This window comes from Gossypium hirsutum, chromosome D13 (genome assembly GCF_007990345.1).
Source record: "Gossypium hirsutum isolate 1008001.06 chromosome D13, Gossypium_hirsutum_v2.1, whole genome shotgun sequence".
NCBI classification, from domain to species: Eukaryota; Viridiplantae; Streptophyta; class Magnoliopsida; order Malvales; family Malvaceae; genus Gossypium; species Gossypium hirsutum.
Window position 1 is genome coordinate 60,511,965 of NC_053449.1, and position 14,482 is coordinate 60,526,446.

A 14,482-nucleotide genomic window follows, 5' to 3' on the forward strand; every position below is an offset into this window, starting at 1 on the left:
ACTAGCAAGGCGAGGACTAGGTCATGATTCAACATGTGGGGTTTGTGGTCATGGTTTTGAGGATGCACTTCATGCAATTAGGGATTGTTCTGCAATGAGGAATGTCTGGGATCATTTAATTCCAACTGAATGGCATACTAGGTTTTATGCAGTAAATTTGTATGACTGCTTATGTTAAACTTGCAAAATTAGCATAACTGGTGTTTAGGAGATGTAGACTGCGTTGTATATTTGAGATCACCGCATGACATATTTGGAAGAATCGTAATCTTCTCATTTTTCAATGTGATTATTGGAGTGTTAATTAATCTTTTAAGGTGTCTTACAGTTGGGCAAATCAATTCGTCTCTTCTACTAAGGGCAAAATGACTGAGACACGAGGTAAGTTTTCATCTTCATGTTTATCTAACGATTCAGTCATTTTGAGTACAAATGGGTCTGTCCAGAAAGAAGTTGGTTTTGCGGCGGCAAGGGGAATAGTGCGTGATCGAGATAAAGCATAGATTATTGGTTTTAATATACATTTGGGAGATTGATCTATTTTTTATACTGAGTCGTAGGGTATTTTGGATTGGTTGATTATTTTATCTAATAAGGGATATGATAGTATGTTAATTCAATCGGATTGCCTTAAGGCGGTTATAGCTATTCAAGAGAGGTCTCTAGAAATATCTAATTCTGCTTTGGTTAGAAGAATTCCTCAGATGTTGTCGCATTTCAAATAGTGGTGCATTAAACACATTTCTATAGAGAAAAATCAAGAAGCTGATCATTTGGTCAAACTGGTCCAGCATGGATCTAAACATTTCTGCTTGTTTGAGACCTCCTCGTTGGAGGGACTGATCTAACTTATATAATTAGATTTTTATATTCTACTTTTCCACCCAAAAAAATAATATTGGTCAAACATCAATTTCCTCAATTAAGTCATCTATTTTTGGTAAAAAAATATTATTACTTTAGGGTGAATTACATCATTGGTCACCAAGTATTAACTTATTTTTATTTTAGTAATTAACTTTAAAAGTTTTTCAATTTCACCATTAAAGTTATCTAACATTAAATATTTGAATCATTGCTTCGTTAAATTAGGAGGTTCCAAGACTAATTTGATTGGTACTGAAAAGTAAAATCCAAAGAGAATGGGAGGTTAAGGTGTCGCATGTTGCGAGGAGTCGGAATTTAGTAGCGGATGGCATGGAAAGATTAACAGTGAAGCTTCCACCAGAGAGACAATTTTTTGATCTTGCTCCTTTTTCTGTTACTGATGTATATGCAGTCGAGTGTGCTGCTTTTCAAAGATCCCTGCTGTAATACTTTGTTGCTCTCCTTTTCAATAAAAAAAGGTAAACTTTAAAGCATTTTTTTATCAAAATATTATTCAATATTAATTCTTTTATGGTTCATGGTTGTATCAGAAAATATTATTATTTCCAGAGTTTGAATATGAGATCTCTTTTTAAGAGTACAACTTTCCTTACCACTACACTAAAAAAAATAGGCTTAAGATGTAAAAAGTCTTCAAACTTTTTTAGAAAATGCAATTAAGCTATTATCTTTTTTTTTACTCAATTAGGTACTTGAACTGCCAAAATGCATCAAAAAGGCCCTTTGACTGTTAACTTTAACAGTTGACCTTTAAAGTTAATTGCCCCTTGATAGTGTATAGAGATTGAGACTTTTAGTCTGTTATCATTCAGTTAATTAGTCTAGTATGTAGTTGGTTAGGAGCAGTTACTCACATACAAGTATATAAATATTAACAGTGTATTAATTCAAGCAGATAAAGATACTAAGCAATTTTCTCAGTAAATTCATCTCTCTCAATTTTTTCTACCTCAATTTATTCTCTGTTCAAGTGAATTAGTGTAGTATCTAACATGGTATCAGTTGCCTAGTTCTTGGTGCTTGCTTCCGCTACCGATCCATGGCTAATTCCACAGATTTTACTTCGGCTAATCATATTAATCTCTCGTTTTTCAACTCTTGTTTGATTCAGTCATTCCTTCGTCATGACAAATAAAATTAGATGAAAGTAATTTTGTCCAATGGCAGCAACATATTCGTTTAATCACGGAAGGATATGAGTTGCAAGGGTTTCTGGAAGGCACGTTACTTGCTCCGCCTAAATTTGTAGCGTCTTCAGATGGTGTTCTTACTTCGAATCCAGATGCATCTTTGTTCACTCAACAAGATAAGTTATTGGCCTCTTGGCTCATTTCTACGATTAGTACACCTTTGTTATCCTGTTTTACAACTGCTAAATCTGCATGCGAAGTTTAGAGCACTGCGAACCGTCTTTTCGCTGCTTCCGCTAGTGCTAAGATATCAAAAAAAGTGAATTAACTATAAAAGAATATATTGCCAAAATATAGAACATATGTGCATTACTTGTGGATTCTGGATCTGTTGTTTTTGAGGCCAAAAAGATGGAGGTCATTCTTACTGGTCTTTCGTAAAACTTTGACGCGGTGTTGACTTTGGCTTCGTTCTCGTCGGTGACTCTTCTTTTTCAAAAACTAGTCGACATCCTAATGGAGTTTGAAAGTCATCAAACACGAGCGGCGTGTGGAGATGTCCCGATGCATACCCACATGGTTAAAACCCCTTTGGTTACAGCGGTGACCGAATCCGATTTGCATGATGTACGTGGTGAGCGTTCCATGATTGGTTTGCGTGGGTGTGGTTTTTATCCTCGGACACAGTGTCAGATTTGTGGCCAATACGGTTATTTGGCATAGAGCTACTTCTACCGTGTCAGTCGCGACTACGGCAGCCCGAACGTTCTAACCACAGTGCAATTTTTCTCTGCTCATGATGGACAGAGGTGCATGATGGTGACTTCTTTGGCTGATCTACTAGTCTCGATGTTTCGGGCTGCATGCGGACACTGTTCTGAAGTATTTTTCTGGTGGTACTTCGTGGGGAGGATGGCTACACTACCAATTGGGTATCATCTGTCGCAATCTAGGGTTAATCCCTTTGCATATATTACCCCTAATGAAGTTGGTCACGGGGTTGGGCTTGTTGGTGGGCCACTTGATACTTTGTTTAGGTTTGTTAGAGGCCCGCATGTGTCTTATGGTCCATATGATAGACCACACATAGGGTGTGACTTGGGGCATGAATTGGGGCGCAATTTGGGCCAGCGTCGTGTTAGGCTATCTGCTATAGGCCGAATACTGTAGGCCAGTACCTTGGGCCGAATGGTCCTAGAGAGAAGACCAATGCTAGCCTAAAATTTAGACTAAATTTCCTTAGGCCTAATGCTAATTATGTTGACCTTGAAGGCTCTATGCAAAATAATGTTCCCGAAGTCCCGTGGTGAACTAAACCACAAGTACGTGTGTTTAACTTTGACTTCTCATAGTGTGTTGGATTGTCCTGAATCCCTAATTTTCACGTGTCTGATTTTTCGGCTGCCACTCAGTACGGGTCCAACTTTGATAATACTAATTCGTATGTTCCTGTGCCGGTAGGGACCACGTTATGGTATCCAGATTCCAGAGCTACTCATCATGTCTACCAGAATGCTTCTGGTTTAAACAAGTCCACTCTATACTCAGGTATTTTTTCTCTTTTAATGGGGAATAGACCCCCTACTAAAATTTCGTCTATTGGAAACGTTATTCTACCTGCACAGAAGAAGTTATTACATCTCTCTAATGTCTTGTGCGTGCCGAGCATCCGAAAAATCTTATGTCTGTCTTTTAATTTGCTAATGACAATAATGTATTTTTTAAATTTCACCAATCTTATTGTGTTATTAAGGACATCTAGACACAGGAAATTTTGCTACAGGGCTAAGTTCGTGATGGTCTCTATCAATTTTTGGCCTGTCTGTCTGTTCTACCTGATGCAGTCCCTTCTATTCATAACACCAGGATCCAAGATTTCCCTTCAGATGATGATGTTTTTACGTTGTGGCATAAAAGACTTGGTTACACTTCTACTGCAGTTGTTAAACTTGTTCTTAATAAGTGTCGAATTGTTTCCAATAAAAAATGTCTTGATAATGTTTATATTGCCTGACAGAAAGAGAAATCACATAAATTGCCCTTTTTACATTCTATTACTGAATATATTGAATTGTTTGAATTGGTTGTTTTTTATTTGTAGGAATCGGCTCCTGTTGCCTGTGGGGGTAATATGTATTATGTTTCGTTTGTAAACATGTGTAGTTGGTTTACTTAGGTTTATCTGCCTAAACGTAAATCTCAAGCAGTTGAATGTTTTCTTCAGTTTTAGAAGATGGTCGTCACTCAGTTTGAGAAGAATATTTAAAAATTTCAATGTGATTGGGGCGGTGAGTTTCGAGTTTTTACATCGGTTCTGACCAGTCATGGATTCTTCATTGTCTTTCCTCCCCATATACTTTAGAACAGAATGGGGTTGTTGAGCGTAAACATAGGCACATTGTAGAAATCGACCTTACACTTTTAGCCTAGGCTAATTTACCTATAGATTACTGGGGATATGCATTATGCAGTGCTCTTCACCTTATCAATCATCTGTCCACTCTTATCTTGAAAGGTCAGTCTCCGTATCAGACTCTTCATAGTCGTAAACCTAAATATAATCACTTAAGGGTGTTTAGTTGTTGTTGTTTTCCGTATTTGTGTCCTTTTATGCAACACAGGCTAGATTTTCGTTCATAGGTATGTACATTTCTGGAATATAGCTTTCAACATAAGTGCTATCATTGTCTCACACCAGACGGTAAAGTTATTGTTTCTCGCCATGTTGTTTTTGATGAACGTTGATTCTTGTTTCCTTCGCCTACTCTGGCCACTATCTCGCCACCTGTTGTCCCTTTGCCTCCTGCTTCAAGTTGCAATCCCGTGCAGTCTATTTCGATTGGGTTAGCCACGTGTATTCCAAGACAACCCGTTTCAATTGGTTCGTCAGCTAAATTATGACCTGATCATAGGGAGCATCATTTTTCAATTCCTTCTGCAGAAGCTAGTCCGTTCGATTAAACCTGTGTTTCTTCAAATATTCATTTTCTTCCTCCAAAAAATACTCACACTATGGTTACTCGGTCTAATGCAGGAATTTTTAAACCCAAGGCTTTGTCAATAGAAGCTGTAGATTTTGAGCTACGCTCTGTTGAGAAAGCTCTTGCTCATAATGAGTGGAAATTAGCAGTTCAAACTAAATTTGATGCTTTAATGGCTAACTCTACCTGGGAACTTGTTCTTCTACCTCCTGGTTGAAAAGTAATTGGGTGCAAATGGCTTTTCAAAATAAAAAAGAATCCTGATGGGTCGGTTGATCGACGAAAGGCACAATGGGTAGCAAAAGGATGTTCACAGGTACCTGGATGTGACTTCAAAAAAACCTTTTGTCCGGTGGTCAAACCTGCTACTATCCGAACCATATTATCTGCTGTTGTATCAAATGAGTGGAAACTCCGTCAAGTCGATGTCAACAATGCCTTCTTAAATGGAGATCTTATTAATGAAGTGTTTATGCAGCAACCTCCAAGCTATGTTCAATATGAAGCAAATGGTGAGCCTTGGTATGTCGCCTAACAATGGCATTGTACGGATTACGGCAAGCTCCTCGTGCCTAGTTTGACAATTAAAACAGTTCCTTGTTTCTAGTGGTTTTGTCTTATCAAAATATGATGCTTCCTTGTTTGTTAAAGTTACAACCAAGTTCATCGTCTATGATTTGGTCTATATGGATGATATTATTATTACTGAAAGTTCGACTAACGAAATAAACTATTTTGTTCAGTAGCTACATAACGAATTTTCTCTAAAGGATATGGGCGACCTCCATTATTTTTTAGGTATTGAAGTCAGTTGGTCATCTACTGGAAGTCTCCACTTATGGCAACGCAAGTACATTCGAGACCTCCTTGGCAGGTGTTCTCTGGCTAATGCAAAGAGTGTTCATACGCCGATGGTTAGTTCATCTACTTTGTCTAAAGATGAGGGTGATCGACTTACTAATCCTACTGAATACATGAGTCTTGCTGGTGCTCTTCAATATGTGGTATTAACTCGGCCGAATATTGCGTATGCGGTAAATCGTGTGTGTCAGTTCATGCATTCCCCTACTACAGTCCATCTGGTAGCATTAAAACGTATTTTGAGGTATTTACATGGCATTATTAATCATGGGCTGATTTTGCATCGCTCCGACAAACTATCTTTAGTTGGTTATGCTGATGCCAACTGGAGTCTCGATTTTGATGACCGCTGTTCTACGACAGACTATTGTGTCTACTTTGGTCATACACTTGTCTCATGGTGTTCCAAGAAACAACAAGTTGTTTCTCATTCCACGGCAGAGGCTGAATACTAGAGCTTAACTGCAGCTACCAATGATATTGCTTGGTTAAATTCTCTACTAACAGAATTAAATATTAGTTCTGCTGATCCTCCTATTGTTTGGTGTGACAATTCCAGAGCAGTTGTTGTTGCAGCTAATCCGATCTTACACTCCAAATTCAAACATGTCGAACTTGACTTATTTTTTGTTTGTGAGAAGGTAGCTGGTAGCTCCCTTATTGTTGGTGAAGTGCCAGCCTATGACCAGGTCACAAATATTCTCACTAAACCATTGTCTGTTTCTACTTTTGTCCGATTTTAAAGTTTACTTCGGGTCTTACCTATTGAGAAGCTGGGTGAATGATATAGTATAGAGATTGAGACTGTTAGTTTGTTATCATTTAGTTAATTAGTCTAGTATGTAGTTGGTTAGGAGCAGTTGCTCATATACAATTATATTAACATCAACAATGTATTAATTCAAACAGATAAAAATACTAAGCAATTTTCTTAGTAAATTCATCTCTCTCAATTTGTTAGAGGTTTCCATGGGCTGGGCCAAGAAAAAATGTCAGCCCGCCTCTTAGGCCCGGGCCCAGCTCGGCCCGAAATATGAGCCTAAAATTTTGTCCAAGCCCAGCCCGGGAAAAAAATCTAAGCCCGAGCCTGGCCCGGCCCGACCCATTTTTTTAATAAACACCAAAAAAGTATTTTAAAAATAAAAAATAAAAAAATTATTTTAAAAATATTTTAAAATTAAAAATTAAAAATTAAAAAATATATATTTATTATATTCGAGTCGGGCAAGGCCGGGCACGGGACAAAAAAGTGGTGCCCGAGTCCTGGCCCGTTTTCTAAACGGGCCTTATTTTTTTGCCCAAACCCATATTTCGGGCCTATATTTTTACCCAGACCCTCCCATATTTCAGGTGGGCAGTCGGGCCTACAATTATTTCTTTGTTCAAGTGAATTAGTGTAGTATCTAACACCCCTACTTTTTTTTAGTTAAAACCACCACGTGTCACAATCACGGTGTGACATATGATAAAAATAAAATTTATAAAAATTATAAAAAATATTAAATATTAATAAAAATAGAAAAAAAATTATAAAATTTTATAAAGTCGTAAGAAAATTATAAAAAAAGTAAAGAATTATAAAATCTGTAAAAAAAATTATAAAAATCATATTGCTAAAAGAATTTTTTTATAATTTTTTTATTTGTACTTTTTATCATTTTTTGCCACATGTATTTTAAAAAAACAGATATTTAATTATTTTTTAAAATTAAAGGCTTTTTTTATGTATTTAAAAATTTCAAGTATGTACAAAAAAAATAATTTAATTACTTTTTTTAAAAAAGAAAGGCATTTTACACTAAAACCAAAAAAATATTGCATAAAGCCCAAAAAAATCTCGATCAAGTAAAATTATATTGTTTAACCATTATACCATGAGTCTGCTAGGTTAGCACGTCTCTATCTGCTTTTCTAGCAGTTTTAGGCTTTGGCTTTGTTTTTGATAAAACAGTGACGGCATCTACCAATTCAATTTATTTTTTTACTTTTATTACGGTTTTGAAGTTTGCATGGAGGCAGATCTAGCAGGATTAACGCTGGAGGAGGAAGAAGATGAATTTCTTCAGATCCAAACTGAAGAGGGAACGAATGGTGATGGGGAGTTTTTACAATTGGTGGGATGTTTTTTAGCTGCAAGTATATTCCATTTTCCAGCAATGAGAAGTACAATGGCAAACTTGTGGCATCCTGTACGGGGAGTTCAAATTACAGATATGAGGAAAAAATGTATTTATTCCAATTCTTTTTTAATGGATCTTGAAAGGATTATAAAAGGTTCACCTTGGACTTTTAATAATCACTTATTAATCCTCCATAAGTTGAGAACGGGGAGAATCTGTTGCAGATCCCTTTAATCTATTCACCTTTGTGGGTCCAAGTACATGATGTCCCAATAGGTTTTGTCTCGAAAAATCTGGCAATTCAATTGGGGAATTTTATAGGAGAATTCATGGAATACGATGGTTCAAGCTTGGGAAAAGAAAGTAGAAATTATATGAGAATTCGAGTCAAAATTGATATACGGCGCTCTTTAAAAAGGAAAAAACAAATAATGTGTTATGAAAAATGCTCATATGTTAGATTCAAATGTAGCGACCTAAAAATTTGGGCACGGGCGCTAGTCAAAGTAATTATTGAAAATTTAAAAACAGTGTCTCGATTTTATTTGAAAAAAAAAAGGAGTCGCCACCGATCTTTTTTCTAGGTGTGATCGGACACCTAATAATTTCTCTTTTTTTTGAAGAATAATTTATTTTTAAATTTTTCTAAAAAAGAGGTAATTTTAGGTATACGTGAAAATTCAGAGAAAATTAGAGTTCGGGAGTCGGTTACGCGCGAGGAAGGTATTAGCACCCTCGCGACTCCCAAAATTGGTATCTCTTTAAACGCACGTTGTCTTAATTTTCAAAAATACAAGTTCAATTTAATAGTTAATCGCGATCCGATCAAAATACAGTAAATTTTTTTTGAAACACAAATATTTTTGAAACAATTTTTTTTTTGAAAACACGAAAAATTTTTAAAACACAAGAATTTTAGAGACACAAAAATTCTTAAAAACACGAAATTTTTTGAAGACGCGACGATTTTGAGACATGAGAAATTTTTTGAAAACGCGATTTTTTGAAATGTGAAAATTTGTGAAACACAAGAATTGTTGAAAACACGCAAATTTTTGAAACATGGAAGTCTTTAGAAAACATGAAAAATTTTTTATCATCGAAATTTTTTGAAAACACGAAATTTTTTGTAACACCAGAATTTTTGAAAACACGAGGATTTTTGAAACACGAAAATTTTTAAAAACACGGGAATTTTTTTAAAACATGAAAATTTTTGAAACCATCAGAATTTTTGAAGACACGAAGATTTTTGAAACACTGTAATTTTTTTTTTGAAAACATGAAAAATTTGAAAAATGGAATTTTTTGAAAACACAGGAATTTTTTTTGAAAATATAAATTTTTTTTGAATTTTTTTGAATTTTTTTCGTTTTTTTAAAGGGCGTATCGTGTTTAACGCAAACCGGTGATATTCACCCAACATAGCGATGAAATCAACGGTTTAATGTTAAATCGATTCGTTGCCTTATTTATTAAAATAATTTAAAATTAAATTAAATTAAATTAAATTAAATTAAAAATATAAATACAAAAATATAAAAATTCATAAAGTACTAAAAATATTAAAACGAAATAGCATAAAAAAACAAGCATTAAATTAAAAGTGAAATAAACAAAATTACCGAAAAAAAATCCAAAACACGAGCTTGGCCGAACGGTTTACACAAATTAAACCCCTTTTTTTCTTTTTTCCTTCTCTTTTTTCTTCTTTTTTTTCTCCTTTTTTTCTCTCTGCTGGGCCGGCCCGTTGGCCTACCTACTGGGCTGGTGCGTGCGGACTGGCCTGCTGGCTTGCTGGGCTGCCTGCTGTTGGCCTGCCCTTTTTTTCCATTGGGCCCTTTTTTTGCTTTGGGCCTTGTTTTTGTTTCTTTTTGTTTTTTTTTTTGGGCTGCTCTCTGGCCTACTAAGTTGCTGGGCTGTTGCTGTGGCCTGCTGGTGCTGTCGGGTCGGGTCGGGTCGGTTCGACCCCACTGTTAAAAAAAATCTTTTTCTTTATCTTTTTCTTTTTTTCCCTTTTCTTCTTTCTTTCTTCTTTCTTTCTCTCTTTTTCTTCTCCTTCATTCAGCCCCCGACGGCGCTCCCCCCGGCCTGGTGCGGTGGTCGACGGTGGCGTACGATGAAGCTCTCCTCTTCTACTCCTCTTTTCTGAAAAAAAGCTCTCTCTTTTCTTTATTTTTTTCTTTTTCAAAGCTCTTTTTTCCTCTCTTTTTTTGAATTTTTTTGATGATTAGGGGTTCCGATTTTTGGGGTTTTAAGCCCAATTTATAGTTGATTTTCTTGTCCTTTTTTGCAGGGATTAGGTGGCTAGGGGAGAGGGAGGCCATGCCTTAGGCCAGTGGCCGAAAATCACGGGGTAGGTGTGCAAGTTGCTGCCAGAAGGACCAAAATGTAGACGTAGCAAAAGTATTGGGGCCGAAACATAATTTTGATAAATTTTAGGGGTCAAAATGTAATTTTGAGAAAGTTTAGGGGTCAAAATGTAATTTCAAAAAGTTTAGGGGTAAAAATATAATTTTAAAAAATTTAGAGATCAAAATGTAATTTCAAAAGGTTTAGGGGTAAAAATATAATTAAAAAAATTGAGCCGGACAAAATTCAGTGATTACAGCTGCCCCTCTTTAATCATCGCTGTGAAACAGGGATAGAGCAAAGACTTAAAAGCACCGAATTTTGTTCGACTATCTAAAATTTTTCTTTTTATTTGAAAAACAGAAATTGAAAATACCTCGCCGTGTGGCCCGAGGCTCAACTCACCTCTAGCATTATGAGTTGATTTTTTTTTTTGAAAAACAGAAATATAAAAAAAATACCTCGGCATGTATCCAAGGCTCAACTCACTTCTCGCAATATGAGTTGATTTAAAAAAAAAACAGAAATTGAAAATACCTCAGAGTGACCCGAGGCTCAACTCACCTCTCGCATTATGAGTTGATTTTAAAAAATAGAAATTTAAAATAAATACCTCGGCGTGTGACCTGAGGCTCAACTCACCTCTCGCAATATGAGTTGATTTGATTTTTTTTTAGAAGTAAAAATTGAAAAATACATCGACTTGACTCAATGCTCAACTCACTTCTTGCAATATGAGTTGATTTTTGCAAAAATAGGAATTTAAAATACCTCAGCATGCGACCCGAGGCTCAACTCACCTCTCGTAATGAGTTGATTTTTGAAAAACAGAAATTTAAAAGAAATACTTCGGCATGTGTCGGAGGCTCAACTCACCTCTCGCAATATGAGCTGATTTAAAAAAAACAGAAATTAAAAAGAAATACCTCGGCATGTGTCCGAGGCTCAACTCACCTCTCGCAATATAAGTTAATTTTTTTGAAAAAAATACCTCGGTGTGTGACCTGAGGCTCAACTCACCTCTCGCAATATGAGTTGAAAAAAATAGAAATTAAAAAAATACCTCGGCGTGTGGCCCGAGGCTCAACTCACTTCTCGCAATATGAGTTGATTTTTGAAAAACAGAAATTTAAAAGAAATACCTCGGCATGTGTCCGAGGCTCAACTCACCTCTCGCAATATGAGTTAATTTTTGAAAAAACAGAAATTAAAAAGAAATACCTCGGCATATGTCCGAGGCTCAACTCACCTCTTGTAATATGAGTTGATTTAAATAAACAGAAATTGAAAATACCTCAGCGTGACCCGAGGCTCAACTCACCTCTTGCATTATGAGTTGATTTTAAAAAACAGAAATTTAAAAGAAATACCTCGAAATGTGTCCGAGGCTCAACTTACCTCTCGCAATATGAGTTGATTTTTTAAAAAAACGGAAATTGAAAAGTACCTCGGGATGTGGTCTGAGGCTCAACTCACCTCTCGCAATATGAGTTGATTTTGAAAAATAGGAATTTAAAAAAAATACCTCGGTATGTGACCCGAGGCTCAACTCATCTCTCGCAATATGAGTTGATTTTTGAAAAAAACAGAAATTGAAAAGTACCTCGACAAGTGAGCCGAGGCTCAACTCACCTCTCGCAATATGAGTTGATTTTTGAAAAACAAAAATTGAAAAATACCTCAGCATGACCCGAGGCTCAACTCACCTCTCGCAATATAGTTGATTTTTTTGAAAAAAAATTTAAAAGAAATACCTCGACATGTGTCCGAGGCCCAACTCATCTCTCGCAATATGAGTTGATTTTTGAAAAACAGAAAATTAAAAAAATACCTCGGCGTGTGACCCGATGCTTAACTCACCTCTCGCAATATGAGTTGATTTTTGAAAAACAGAAATTTAAAAGAAATACCTCGGCATGTGTCCCGAGGCTCAACTCACCTCTCGCAATGAGTTGATTTTTTCAAAAATAAAATTTGAAAAATAATTCCTGAAGGAAACAGGGTTTCAAAGAAACATCAGGTAAAACTAAAAGCCTCATTTTCATTGATTCTGTGCAGTTTTCTCCCAAAATTCCTTGCTCTATTGGGATACCTGTATATGTCATGTATGATGTTATCATGATATGCACGTGTTTGTCCTAAATGCTTTTATGCCTACATGATCATGCCATGCACTCTGGGTTGTTTGTCACGTGCCACACTTTTTTATTTTTATGAGGGTCCGCATTCATTTCCTCAATTCTTGACTTTTCTCTCCAGCTTTGTACTCATCCTCAAGTTCTGTGAGTAACCCACATTTTCGTATACCACCTTCCTGCCCTATTGTTGAACTTTGTTCTTGCTTCAGAGTCCTTGTATTTATCAAATTCTCATCTAGGTAATGCTCAACATTCCTTTTGTTTAGAGTATGTCATCTCACTATTTATCATTTAAATGAATCAAACACGAGATGAATGAAAAATGGCAAAGTAGGCATGAAAGAAAGACCTCACATTCATCATTTTTTTTCAAAAGCAACAAACAAAAAATTGACAAGGAAAGTTTAACAAATGAATCATCATAAAGAAAAGAAAGCGAATTCAATGGCCAGAAATGCTCTAGATATCCAATGCATGAACTTCTCTGCATTTCTTCATCCTGGATCCTTTCGAGCACGGCATCTTGTGTAGAAGATTTTGAGCTTCTGAGAATGCTTCAAATATTGCGACTTCGTCATTCAACTCCCCATTCAAGTCACTTTGCTCCTTTAAGCCCGAGCCCACCTTATTAGGACGCCCTTTTGGGTTTTCATCCTAACCATTTTTGTTTATCAAGACGCCCTTTTCGGGTTTTCATCTTGATTTTTCTTTTTCTTTTCTTTGTTTTTTTTGTTGTTTTTTGTTGTTTTTGTTTTTTGTTTTTTTATTTTTTGTCTTTTTTGTTTTTTTGTCTTTTTTTTAGACATAATATTTCTTCACAGCATCTGAGTTCACTGGATTAGGTAATTATTTCCCGTCCATCTCAGTAAGAATCAGAGCCCCTCATGAGAATGCCTTTTTTTACAATGTATGGCCCTTCCCAATTTGGTGACCATTTTCCTCGAAAGTCCTTTTGTATCGGGAGGATCTTTCTTAAAACAAGCTCCCCTTCGCGAAATTCTTTTGGCCGCACCTTTTTATTATGGGTCGTGATCATTCTCTTCTGGTACATCTGTCCATGACAAATTGCCTTCAATCGTTTGCCTTCACTAAGGTTTAGCTGATCATATCGAGCTCGAACCCACTCTGATTCTTCTAACTTTGTCTCCATCAAGACGCGCATGGATGGGATCTCTACTTCGATCGGCAGAACGACTTCCATCCCGTAAACCAGAGAAAAAGGAATTGCCCCCGTAGACGTCCGTACAGAGGTGCGATATGCGTACAAAGTGAATGGTAGCTTTTCGTGCCAATCTTTATATATCTCAGTCATCTTCCCAATAATCCTCTTAATGTTCTTATTAGCCGCTTCTACTGCTCCGTTCATCTTCGGGCGATAGGGCGAAGAATTATGATGCTTTGTCTAAAATTGCTTACATACTTCTTTCATCATCTTGTTGTTCAAATTTAAAGCATTATTTGAAATGATTCTTTCAGGCAGACCATATCGACATATGATCTCCTTTTTTAAGAACCTACAGACTGCAGCCTTTGTTACATTAGCAAACGAAGTGACTTCTACCCATTTTGTGAAGTAGTCTATAACCACAAAGATGAATCGATGTCCATTGGAAGCTTTCGGGAAAATTGGCCCTATAACATCCATGCCCCACATAGAAAAAGGCCACGGAGAAGTCATGACATGAAGGGGCGACGGAGCTGCATGAATTTTATCGCCATAAATTTGACATTTGTGGCACTTTCGTGCATAGCCAATGCAATCTCTTTCCATCATCAGCCAATAATAACCAAGTCTCATAATCTGTCTGGCCATGGTGAAACCACTAGCATGTGCTCCACAAATTCCTTCATGAACCTCCTCAAGTATCTTTCTAGCTTCAACAGCGTCCACGCACCTCAGGAGCACTTGATCTTTTCCCCTTTCGTATAGAATATCCCCGTCAAGAACAAATCCAATAACCATTCTTCTGATTGTTCTTTTGTCATTCTCGTTTGCCTGCTCGGGGTACCTT